Source organism: Neodiprion virginianus, chromosome 1 (assembly GCF_021901495.1).
Source record: "Neodiprion virginianus isolate iyNeoVirg1 chromosome 1, iyNeoVirg1.1, whole genome shotgun sequence".
Lineage (NCBI taxonomy): Eukaryota > Metazoa > Arthropoda > Insecta > Hymenoptera > Diprionidae > Neodiprion > Neodiprion virginianus.
This window is the reverse complement of record NC_060877.1, coordinates 36,349,075-36,361,586: the sequence shown is the minus strand read 5'-3', so window position 1 is coordinate 36,361,586 and position 12,512 is coordinate 36,349,075. Positions and strand designations below refer to the sequence as shown.

General features: G+C 38.1%; 1 protein-coding gene across 1 annotated transcript in view; it reads left to right on the top strand.

Moving 5' to 3' along the window:
- Positions 1–230: 230 nt before the first annotated feature.
- The window catches only part of LOC124296796 (uncharacterized), an 81,026-nt gene continuing 68,744 nt past the window's right edge, over positions 231–12,512 (top strand). The window contains exon 1 of the mRNA XM_046747150.1: positions 231–1,349. The gene's annotated coding sequence lies outside the window, so the exon portion shown is untranslated. The remainder of the gene's footprint in view (positions 1,350–12,512) is intronic.

The following is a 12,512-nucleotide window of genomic DNA, read 5'->3' as shown; positions in this document are numbered from 1 at the left end:
ATTTTTCTCAGTGTGCCCCAAATTTTGAAATTTCGTTCCGTTAAGATAGGCTGCAACAATTCTGGTTTTTGGGTAATAACGTGACACGAGCGTCGAGTTCGAGGCTGCATGGGAGGCCGGCGTCTCAAAGGAGGGAGGGAGAGAGAGGGAGGCGAAAGAGAACTTGATAGTAAATAGAGCGAGAGAGCGAGAGCCGCGTCCGCGTTGTGCAGAGGCTTTGGATGCCCGGCACAAACTACCCGACCACCGCACTGTGCGGACCAGCAAATCTCCTCCAACTACCCGAGAAATCTGCGCCGCACACGCGGATCGAAGAACAGTTTACACGAATCACCCGCGCCTCGAAATCGGCGATCTTCGGAGTCTTGAACTCGAGGCGTCGATTGCCGATAATTGTACGGGAGCGAAGATTTTTTGCTGAATTAAGTTCGGTCGCGACGAATCAAATAACGATTTTTTTTTCCATCGATATCTGTTTATTTATTTGTATTTTTTTTCTTTTCACTTCTTAACTCGAAAATTACGCATCCATGATTTTTTGGTTGATTGTTTCAATTTGACGGTTACAGTTTTCAATCGGATTAGTTTTTCTGGGTATGCCAACGGTTTTACAAACGACTGATTGATCCGTTTGTCGTTTTCAATCGTGGCTCTTTGTCTTCGTTTTTTTTTTTTTTTTTTCTAGTTATCGATTCCATTTGTTTATCGTGGATGACATTTTTCGTCAACACGATTCAAGCCTCGCGTTTGCGAGATATAAAAAAATCGGTATCCGTTTTCGCGCCATGACGAGGAAAAGGTGGCGGTATCAAATGGACGTTTTTTAAAATTTGAGGAAAATGAAATAAACTTTTTAAACAGAAATTAACAAAGATATCTTAATTGATGAGTAAAAAATATTTTCAACCGCAGTTTATAGTTTCGATCAAAGTATTTCGATCGCAATAATTGGCTAAAGATGAGAAAGTAACAGAAAAGGATTGAGTAAAAAAAAAAAAAACCACTTCGTAAAAAACAGAAAATTGCAGGCGTAAAATATGCTGAATTAAGAAGCACGGAACGCGATAAGAAACAACAAACGAAGAATTAATCGACGATTTAAAAAGAATAAAGAAAAAAATACACCCGTGTTTAAATTCACAAATAGTACGGTGATTAAATATTGAAAAATTAATTCAACGACGATTTGTTTTTCCCCTGATTGAAATCAAATAAATAGGGAGATAAAAATTGGGTCGATAAATATTTGTGCCAGTGTTATTGCTCGAACGTGAAGATTGCATCCCTTTGAAATTGCAAAGCCTGCGGACAAGGTTTTCGACGAAAGTGCAGCCGGGAGTAAAAAACAGGTAAGAAAATAACACAGCGACGAGAAACGGAAGAACAAACGGTGTGGTATAATGAAATGAAAATACAGCCTCGGGTAGGGTAATGAAATCTGATGACTCGCGACGCCGTTCATAAGATAGAATTGCAATTGCAATCTTGGCACTTGACGTGATTTTCTAAGGACTTGCGGCAACGAGCCGTGAGCCAAAGGATCGCGATCTGGACGTTGCGACTACTGTGAAAAACGTTTACTCGCGATTTTCTAGCCGCTGCGGCGAGCCGCGATTCTAGTAATAGTGGAGGTTTTTTTTTTTTTTTTTTCTTTTCTCTCTCTTCTTTTTATTATCTCACCTCTGCATGTGAATAATAATCAAAAACGAATTATCCTTGAGTCGTATTTCTCCAGTTTGCTGACTGTGCGAGTGTAAATTGCCATGGACGAGTGAAAAGTCGATTTGCGATTTCGATTTCTATGATTACATATTTACGTCTATTTTATTCGCTAGGTTAATTATTTTAACACGATTGGAAATTGATAATCGCACGTGTAATTATAAAAGAGCTCGAATCTAGTCATGCTAACCGGTTTCAACCATCCGAAATGCAAAAAACTTGTGATAAATGATTTCTGAATTGACGAGAGAGAATTATTCGTAAGTTTTTCTGTTCGTAAAGCGATTATCAGAGGATCGATGATTGTACAGGATAAACTTTGGCGAATATTTCGCTGCTGGAAAGCGAAGCGTGCAATATTTTGGTAGAGTTAAAATCGTTTCAATTAGTGTTTCTATTTCGAGGTCAAAGTTGCGGAGGGAGTTGTGTTGAAATAAAAAATGTTGGTATAAGTAGCGAATGGATCAACGGTCGGCTGTCGCTTTAAGATTTCTGTGAAAAATTTCTCCACGCCATAAATTAAAGACTTAATTATTTGATGCCACTAATTTTTGGAATTCCGATTCCTAGTCGTGGCTAATGAATCAATAAATAAGGAATTACCGAGTCTGCCCGTTGAGCAAGCGATGTTTTTAATTTCCCTTCGTATACGAAACTGAAAAGTAACTGTTAAAAGATTTCGTAAATTAGTTATGTGAACGGAATTTATATCACACTAAATCTAGTGTTTCAAAATTAGGCGCGAACGATTCTGTCTTATCAACGCGTCGTTTTTCTGAAAAACAACTCCCGGATTGTACAAACGATAGTTGAAGATTTCCAACATTTTTAAGACACTCGGAAAGTGTAAAGTAAAGTAAAAACGTTGACTCGGAAAAATACCCAACAAAATTTACACTCGCGAGTTAAAATTCTGCAGCGAATCGAGGAAGCGAAAATTATTCTTTCGCCCCAATTTTTTTATTTCATATAATTTTAAAAAAATTTAATAAATGAATTTAAGCGGTAAAAATTAGGCGATTAAATTTCGACCGAAAAGAAACTCTCAATTAGTCGAATCTATCGCGATGCTGCGGAGACAGCGGTAAAGAAAATTGATGAGTTTTTTAGCGGGAATCAATTTTCCACTTTAGCAGCTTCTCGACGTCGAGGAGATTTTCTCCCTCTTCTTGCCAGCTAAATCACTGCGATACTTTTTCCTTCCTACCGCACTTTGTCGGTTGGCGAGGGTTGCACTTGTACTCGTTCTAATTGACCTCACCTGTTGGCTTTTAATTACCCCCGACAAAACGTGTAACGATTTTGTAATTATTTAACCACGTACCGGGTAGTTTTTTGCACTTTGCTGAGAAAATACCCGCGGCATAAATTCACGTGACGAGTTTCCCGACGAAAAGAATTTTACGTAGGAGTCGCTTATTACACAAACTGCATTGTAAATCGAACGATGGTTTCACTGCTTTTTATCCAACGACTCGATCCACTTTGTCATTTTTCTTGCGACATATCTCGACTCGATGTCGACGCGACGCTCGCGATGCGAATCATCCGCAAACCTGCAATAACGATAATTTATCGGCCGTTATACATGCGGTGGAGATAATTCGAATGAAAATTATTGGTTCAGCTCATAAAATGCAAGATCAGTGAAGACAAGCCTGACGGAAGTCCCGACGTGGAGGAAACTTCCTCGGATGGCCTGGATTTTCTTCTACGCTTCTGTTTTTTAATTCTCTGCACACTCTCGCCTGAATTAGCGTTATCCAGACTTTTAATCGATCACCCAAACTTTGTTCGCAATAATTTTATCGTTTTCGCAACGACGGTGATGATTTTTTCACCCCACACTGAGAGAAATTTAGACACGTTTCGATTTCAAAAACTTGAAAAATAAGCAGGTGCTGCAAAAATTTTATCCCGAACCTGTCGAGAAATTATTATCCTAATGAAGACGTTGTAACCTGCTGCGATATTTTTTCAACAAAACTATTAGCGCGATCAGCCATTTATGCAAATGAGTTTCGGCATCGATTGCTACTTTTTCATCCAACTCTCGATATCTTACGGATTAATATTATCGTGATTCCCGATATCCGTTATATTTCAAAATCCAAATCGTTTCGTTGCAGCTGCGTTAAAACGTAGAACGACGTACGTACACCTATGTCGAGGATTTATACCGTCCCGAAAAAAAATTTACGACTACTGTAAGCGAAGATGTTATTCCTATCCAATTTCGTTTAATACGATATAATCAGAGCCGTGCGAATTGTGTGTTTAAGCTCGATCCATTAGCGCGACGTTTGTTTGTTCGCGGTGTAAAAATCCCGGAAAAAATTTGCAGGAACAAACACGTAGCTTGAGGTGAATTCGCCGCTGAAGTTTCGCGATTACAGAACCCGTAATTTTTCACTGCCGCATGACGATTTTAACAGTCCTGCAATAAGATACAACGATATTTCGCCTCTTTTACAACCGCTGATTTACCGCACATTGTATAGATAACAAAAAACGTGCGTTACTTAGCGAAAGAAAAATTTCTTTTCCGCCTCTGGGATGCAGCGAAATTCGCAAATCGTCGCGAATATTCTCATGCGGTCTCGGCGGCGGTGGAAATGTGCGTTATTTTTTAATCTCCCAATTAAAAAAGATCCGTGATTACCCGGCCCGATTACCGTTCTCCACCCCGGGGTCTTCGAATTGCCTCAAACCAGTCCGCATGGACTAATGACACGGCCGCTGCTTTCGCCACCCAAGTCCAATTTTTGCGGTATCGCTGCCCCCGGTCATTTCGTTTCCTTAATTTTGACGCTACGTTTCGGATCGTGCGAATGCGATCTTTTTCAACTGTACTTTTCTCTTTTTCTTTTACTTACATTATTTTTGTCATCACGTACATCCGGGTTTCGCACTCATCGAAATTCGACTACCGTGATAAGGTCGTAGATGCGATTCGTGTTGTTCGAATTAGCTTTTTTTGAAATCGGGCGTGTAAAATTAACGTCTGAATAAATGAATAAGTAACTCGTGACCGTTCTGAAGAAGCTTGTTAAACTTGTGCAAATTTAGAATACTGGGTTTCTAGGTTGGGTGAAGTTGTTTTTTTTTTTATTCTTTCTTCTTTTTCCCTTTTTTCTGATTTATTTATTTTATTTCTTTTTTTTTTCTCCCCCCCCGGCTTGTTGCATACGTATTTCGATCTATCTTCTGCATAATCATGCAGAAGAGATTTATCAACGAGAATTACACATTCGAGCGAGATTTTTTGTGCAAATTTTCAAGATTTATAGTGTCGTTATTTATTACGTATGTACACGTGAACTTGTTGTTACATTAATAATTGTCAGTGTGTATGAATTTATTCATCTGGTTCTTCTCTGCACAGAGAGACCATCAGTGCTGTTTCACAAAAACTTGTGAAACGTGTAGTCGGGTAAAAAATTTGTCAAAAGAAAAGCAAGACGTGAGAGAAATTGAAAAAAAAGTAACCGAAGTGAAGATTATCGAGTCATATGTAGTTGAAAATAAGTACCTAGGATCTAAAAAACATTTTTAAACAAAAAATTTTAACTGCAGTAAATACTGTTAATTCTTATTAAGATCGTCAGAGACGTCACATTATTCTATCATTTTTTCCACAAAAATTTCATGTACAGCTCGTGCGATTTTAATGCAAAGTGGTTAATTTTGTTCACGAATAAAGTCTCATCAAATCGGTTTGGGTAGATTTCTCTTCTTGAGCTAGCCAGTTTGTAAAAAATATGCAGCATAAGTAAAATCGTTATAATCATTTACGGGTGATAAGCTTACGATTCAACCAGTAATGCATTACTTTCACTTGAAATCAAAATTCTACTATCCATAGAGAATTAATCTAGGAATACAATGAGCTACTGTTCTATCAAAATCGGACAAGCATCATGAATTTTCGTTTAAGAAGACAGTAAAATAATGATTTCATTTCCGTGTATTAAAATTTTTGTTGTCACACACATTACAGAGATTTTTTTCATTCAATTTAACCAAAATTCAGCTTCAGTGACACTTGTCGATCATTTTGTCCATAAACGCGTAGGCACTCGTTGGAAAAAATAATTGTCCCAACCGTACGCCCGATTAAAAATGAGACGAGCAATATTTTATTCGGTAGTCGAGAGGAGAATGCGATCGTTAATCAAGCGGTAATTGGCACACCGTTAATTTTCGTATTCGTAAATCGGTATTTTTTTTTTTTTTTTTTTCTTACCCTCATCATCGTATGCTCGGAACATTTTAAACGAATCAACACGCATCGTCAAGATCATTTTTTTCCCGAACAATTCGAAACGTGGAATTTTTTTTTCTTCTTCTTTCCAAAAAACATGGAATTTCCTCTAGAAGAAGACGTTCGAAAAAACAAAGGAGCAAAAAAAAAAGATGAAAAATCAGAAAAGAAGAATAAAAAAAAAAAAAAAAATTTCAAAAAAAAACCACGGTGTTAATGACCCCGAGCAACTGACGATCGTGCGCCTTTTTTGACAGCAGCTCGTTAGGCGGGTAATAGATCACCACGGGTGAGAGAGAGAGAGGTCTTCCGCGTGACCTTGAAAGGCCGGCTCTCCCGCAAGCTCGACGGGTCGTCGAGACGACAAGGTTCTCATGGAGGTGTTCCAGGCTGCCGGTGCAGACGCGACTCACGCCACGCCTCGTTGCTCCAGTTTCGCTCTTGCTCCTCTCGGCTTCTCGCTCCGTCGCCGCGTTCATTCCCCAGGGCAATATATTCCGTGACGCGCAACGCTCCAGCAGCCTTAAGAGCCGCTGCCTACTGCTGGCTTTCGGATGCGAATCAGACTCGTCAAAATGGCGCCGACACGGTCGATCAGCTGATCGTTTCGAGCGAATAACGCGGCTTTCGCCGCGCTTAAAACGCCGTGCAAGCCGTCAGCCTGTTATTTCGATACTCTGAGTCGATGCGCGGTGAGAAACAGGACGGAAAACGTAGTTTAATATTAAATACGGATGACGTAGTTTCCGTCGGTAAGTGCAGACTGATTAACCCCCGATGCGAGTTTTTAGATTGCGTCGAAACGTAGAAAGGAAATAGACTTTTCATTCGATATTCAACAATTCACGTCGCTCTACGATTTGATTAAGATTTTAAAAACGTTGCCTGCTCTGTCGGTAAAATGGTGAGAAAAAAGAAAACTGTTGTTTGCAGATTCTAACGGAAATATACACGAATCAAGCGCTATTTCAGAACATCCGAATCGCAGAGATTCTTTTTCGTTGCTACCTTTGATTCACGAAAGTGTATTATCGCCTTAAGCCGCGAAGTGTTTCTTGCTATCGAATTGCTCGCTTTTCCACGGCTAGTAACCGCGCAGGTCGCTTTGCTCGCTCCGCGACTCGGCCCCGTTTAAGCGAATGCCCTCACGTTTTCATTGATGACTATGACTGGATGCTGTTCGGCCTCTTCTGCGGATAAGCGAAACTCGGCTAGGCGCCTCTTGCCACGGAGGGTGTGCGCATAGAACGATCGGCACGCGACTCGGTTGTAATAATTGCCGGTGCCTCGAGCGCAGAGTTATTATTACACCTATTGATATAAACTATCTATCCTTGGGTGTAAACCACGGGCGTAAACAGCCGTTTTATTACGCCGATGAAATTATCTCCGATCGGTGTGACGGACGAAAAGAAAGAAAGAAATTTTTTAAAAACTTGGGAAGCTGTTAGTTTTGATATTTTTTTTCTCCTTCACGTGTACGCGAGTCGCGAACTTGTCTTTTCGTGTTTCACGGTAGTTTTTGACATTTTTTTGAACGTGTTTTTGTCTGCGTTATTTCTTTTCAAATCCTTTTTTATACAGATGATTTTCGATTCCTCGGAGCGGACTTGCTCACTTTATTAATATAAATTACCTTAATGCCTTGTTATTTTGACAATTTAATATCCTGACCTTTCGCAACGCGTGCATGCATGTTTAAAAAAAACCAGACAGCGAAACGTTTAAGCAGTCGCGGCTGCTCAACGACGAAAAAAATTATTAACCGTTATGATTATTCTCGTTTTTATTCCTTCATGTTATAATTATACGTAAACGTTGGGTAGATGAGAATTGATTATTGCAAGAAACGAAATAGCCTATCCGTTGCTTGATAGGCATTCCTATACCTTGAACAATTTTTCAAACTGACACACAATTTGCCAAACTTTAAACATACGACTTTTTAATCTTTAACTTTCGTTCGAATTTAAGATATACAACGATCTCTTTTTCGTGAAAGTTTCTCCAATATTCTTTGTCGTCTGCGTTTTGTAGTATTTTTTTTTTTTTTAATCATTTAGAAAATCCCTGAACCTCCAAAGGCACGACGAACCATGCTGTTAGCAAATAAATTATCACTCACTATCGGTAAACCCGAATTATGTGACGAAATTCATTGTTCATCAATTCATTAGTCTCTTACTTTATTTTCGTCGTAAATTTTCACCTAAGGTATCATACCTGACGTTCAATAAAATTAAAATCATATTACGCGTGGGCAGTTTTGATCAGAAATCGATAAAATTTGTATAAGTATAATAAACGACTCTCTGAAGTGTGAATACGTCTAATTTAATTCTTGATATTACGTATATGTCTACGCAAAAAGAAACAGGGATTTTTATTTCTGAATTTCCATATCGGGAATGCAAATTGCATGTCACATCTAAACCGTAGAATTTCTGGGCTGTGTAACACTTCTAAAACGTTTCCGAGCAGCGATCGGAAGGAGATTTTTTGCCCCTTGGACACTTTGCAACAGAGACGAGTCTTGCGGTCAACGACGTTTCGCCGTCTAATCAGGTGTTGAATCTTCTTCTAATCTCCGCCGTTCTCGCCTTTCTCCGTCAGCTGCCATCGCGTGTTAATAATTCTCTCCTTGATCACGCTGTTCAAACGTACTCGGCAATGAGAATGAGATAATCGTGTTCAACGAGGCTCCTTTATTATCATACAGATTTGTAAAAACGGTCACGCCTAAAATTACGCCCGATTACACCGACTTAAATATTCACTATTAGTCGTTCGTCCGTTTCGTCTGTTTCGTCTATTTGATTGTCCGCCTTGTCTAATCGCGGCGTTTTTATTACTCGCTGCCTTGTGGCTTTCAATAACGACCCGAAATCATCATTACTGTATGATATATACTCGAGTTAGATTTTGCCATTGATTTATACAGGCACCGTTTTTGAAGGGACTTACTTTTGACCGCTCCAAAACGGTAGACAGAAACCATTAGTATTTAAAACGATTTATCGTTTTACAAACCTCCTGGTAATCAATTTTTACCTCGAAGTAACTGGCACACCTGTACCTACTCTGAAAGCGAAAAAAGTTTAAGTAGATAAAAAAAAAAAAGACAAATTGATTTGATAATCCGTAAACTTATTTTTATAAGCTGTAATAATTTCACTTTGCACTTGTTTTTTCCCTCTCTGTAAATAAACAAATAAACGTATACTTGATATTTTTCAATAAAGGGCAAAAATTCTGTTATATAATCAGACTCGACAAAGTTTCGCTCGATATTTGCTTATTTTCAGTAAAATCATGGGAAAACAAATATTTGAAATTCTTACTGCACGTTTTGAGGTATTTCAACGCCTTTGACGCAACGTAGATTTATCCGTTCTATAATTGAGGGGAATTCAGAGGTGAGGGAAAAAACGTAGCGAGTCGTGAAGCCAATTTTTGCTGCCGTATGATAGGAGCGTGCGGATAACGAACCGTCTATTAATCTGTGACCGTCTCTCTCTTTTTACTGTTTGAGTAATTAGCGAAGGATAATCATCACTCGACGATGAACCGTGACGCGGAATATTACGATAGAATAATTATACTTTGTAAGAAAACTTTCTTACAACTTACCTTACACTATTATTATTGTTGTTATTTTTTTATCGTTACGCACGATGCAATTCTATTATCTATGCACTGCGGTTTAACTCTCTTAGAATTAAAGCAAGAAAAATTGACAAACTGAATGTATAAAATTAATTGATAAAAAAAAAAAAAAAAAACAAAAAAAAAAAATGTACAGAAAGTGAGCAAGAAGCGTTTCCGCGGATTTCGAACGTTTTATGCATATCGAATTCTTATTTATATATTGACGAAAACGAGAGGAGAAATACAGAAAAAGAAACAGCTGTAATTTAACCGTCAGTTGTTTGAGTCAAGCCGATTATGAAGTTGAAAAAAAAAAAAGAAAGAAGAAAAAACGAACTCGCCTAACCGAACAGATTACAAGTTTGTTCTGTATTGTTACTCACACCTTATGATTTGCAACTAATTTTGCTTCGTCGCGTCGATTTAAACCCCGCACTTCCTTCCTTCAATCTCGTTTTTTATGCTTATTTTTTAATTTTTTTTTTTTTACTTATTTTTTATTTCAAATTTGGTTCCTTTTTATTCGCGATGCTCGAAGTGAAATTGAATCGAATCGAGGGCGTCTCCTCCGGATAAACTGACGTTGCCCCAGATGGAAGCTGTAGGCATGGATTACAAGCGATGACCGGTTTGCTTAGCGGCCTCGTCGCGTTTTATTTAATTCCTAGTTGTACTTCACAGACTCGGAGTGTGTTATATTACATTTTAAGTGTACACCGTGACACTTTGTACTCTACAGTATATAAATATATATATATATATATATATATAGATGTGCATAAACACACATAAATATACGTGGTTGTTGTTCTTTTTTTTTTTGTTTTTTTTTTTTAAGACACTCCATGAAAATCATAGGAATTAGAGTTTTACGCTGGATTCTATACGTGTGATAAATCGGAGAGAAATCTTACCTCCATAAAAGAAGCCGGCATTAACTTTATCGTACCGTGTCACGTACGTACCGTGATTATTGTTTTTAATGGACGCAATTATTAAAATAACACCCCGTGAAATTTGACGCTTAAAAGAACCGCGAAATTATTAAGTTTTTTTTTTCTCGTCATCGACAGGAGAAATTGATGTATTTGAAAAAGTTTGTCTTGTTGGATGATTTAACGGTACAAATATCATGCTGTGGGATGAATAATTAGAATTAAATCGCGGGTAAAATGAAGAAAAGATGAGAAAAAAAAAAAGAAGAAAAAAAGAATCGAACACAGGTAGTCGTTACTTTCGCATGAAAGTGAAGCCATCAATTATACGAAAAGCGATCGGTATTAGAATTAGTCTTCGCCTTGTTAACGTATCCGTGTACGTATCGCGTTTCTTACGTACGGCAAACACGGGAGTAATTATTAATTACATAATCAAAATGATTACAGTCACGCAATGACGTCAGGTAAACATTCGTTCGCAATTATCATACCTGTATTACTACGGGCATCTAACACGAACTCATTCGTCTGCCTATATAATGCGAGCCGCAAGCGGATATTCGGATGATTGATTATCTCCGCCTGTGTATCACTCACGTCTCACCTTTTTCGCCTATCTGCTTACCTACTATTCTAGGCTTAGCAAGCCGTCGATCAAGTCGCCAGCTTCGGTTATTCATAGACTGATCAAACCGATCAATCGCCTCGACTTTTCGATCTCGTTTTTCGCTATATTGAATAAATTTTCAAAACCGAGATCGATGATCCTTGCATCGGAGCGTTTGATATTTTTTTTTAATATGGCGAAATCGTGAAATTTTTGCCGCGTTTTATTATGTATTTTTAATCTAAGGGTTGAATTTATCTACACTGATTACGATTGTAAAGGTTTCTATTTCGTTACGGAGGTTACGAGAGGTTTTAAAATATTGCAAAGATAACGCGAGGCCGACGAAAAATTGCCGGGTATAATCATTCTTACAAGGGATTACAAAGATCCCAAATTGTTACAATGATCATCAAGGGTTTCAAAGATTTCAAGTATTGAAAAGACAGTGTGAAAATAACGATGACAAGAGGTTACAAAGATGATGAATAATTACAAGGGTTATGAAGCGTTTCAGGAATTTCAGGGATTACAAATATAACGTGAGTAATATTAAAGTTGACAAGTGATTGAGAAGATTTTTTTTCTTATTCGATCTTGTATTTCAATATAGAAACAAAGTTGGAATTAACATCGCAGAGATAAGGAGAAAATTATTCTTCAAAATTCATAGCGAGATACTAAAATTTCGGTAGAAAAAGCAAGAGGCAAGAAAAGCTGAAAGAATCAAAAAATTTGGATACGTCTTTGAGTTTATTAAATGCTCTAAAATTGCACGATTTTTCGTACAACAGTGAAATTATTCGCTGTAATATCTGAGGAAAAAATTGTTACAGATATCCTTGGCTTCGTGGTCTTCAAGAATTATCGAAATAAATCTTCGTCAAGTAGGGAAAAGAAAAAAAACAAAAACAATAATTCACGTAAGAAATAAAATCTAAGCTTCATAATTTTCGTTGCACGTAGGTTTCACTTCGTTAGCCTTCTTTTTACTCTTCAACGCCTCAATATTGCTTCACGATATTTGACCCAGATACAAACTTGAACTTGCCAATGCTCGGTTCACCAGGTTGGCAAACATTCTCATCGCTGCATTGCGTGTGCACGTAAATTCTACCATAATAAATTATCGGAACGGTGAATCGTGGAGCGGTTAATGTGTCTGGTTGGCTCATCAACATCGCATCAACACCCTTTCGTCATGTCGGGCCGAAGATTTTATCATCGAGGGTCGAGAGGTCGTTGCTACATTGGCACTGGCCTCGCTTCTGCCACGCGAATGCAAATCCCCGACATTACTTATGTTATTCGTGTATTCCTGATTCGTTGAAAC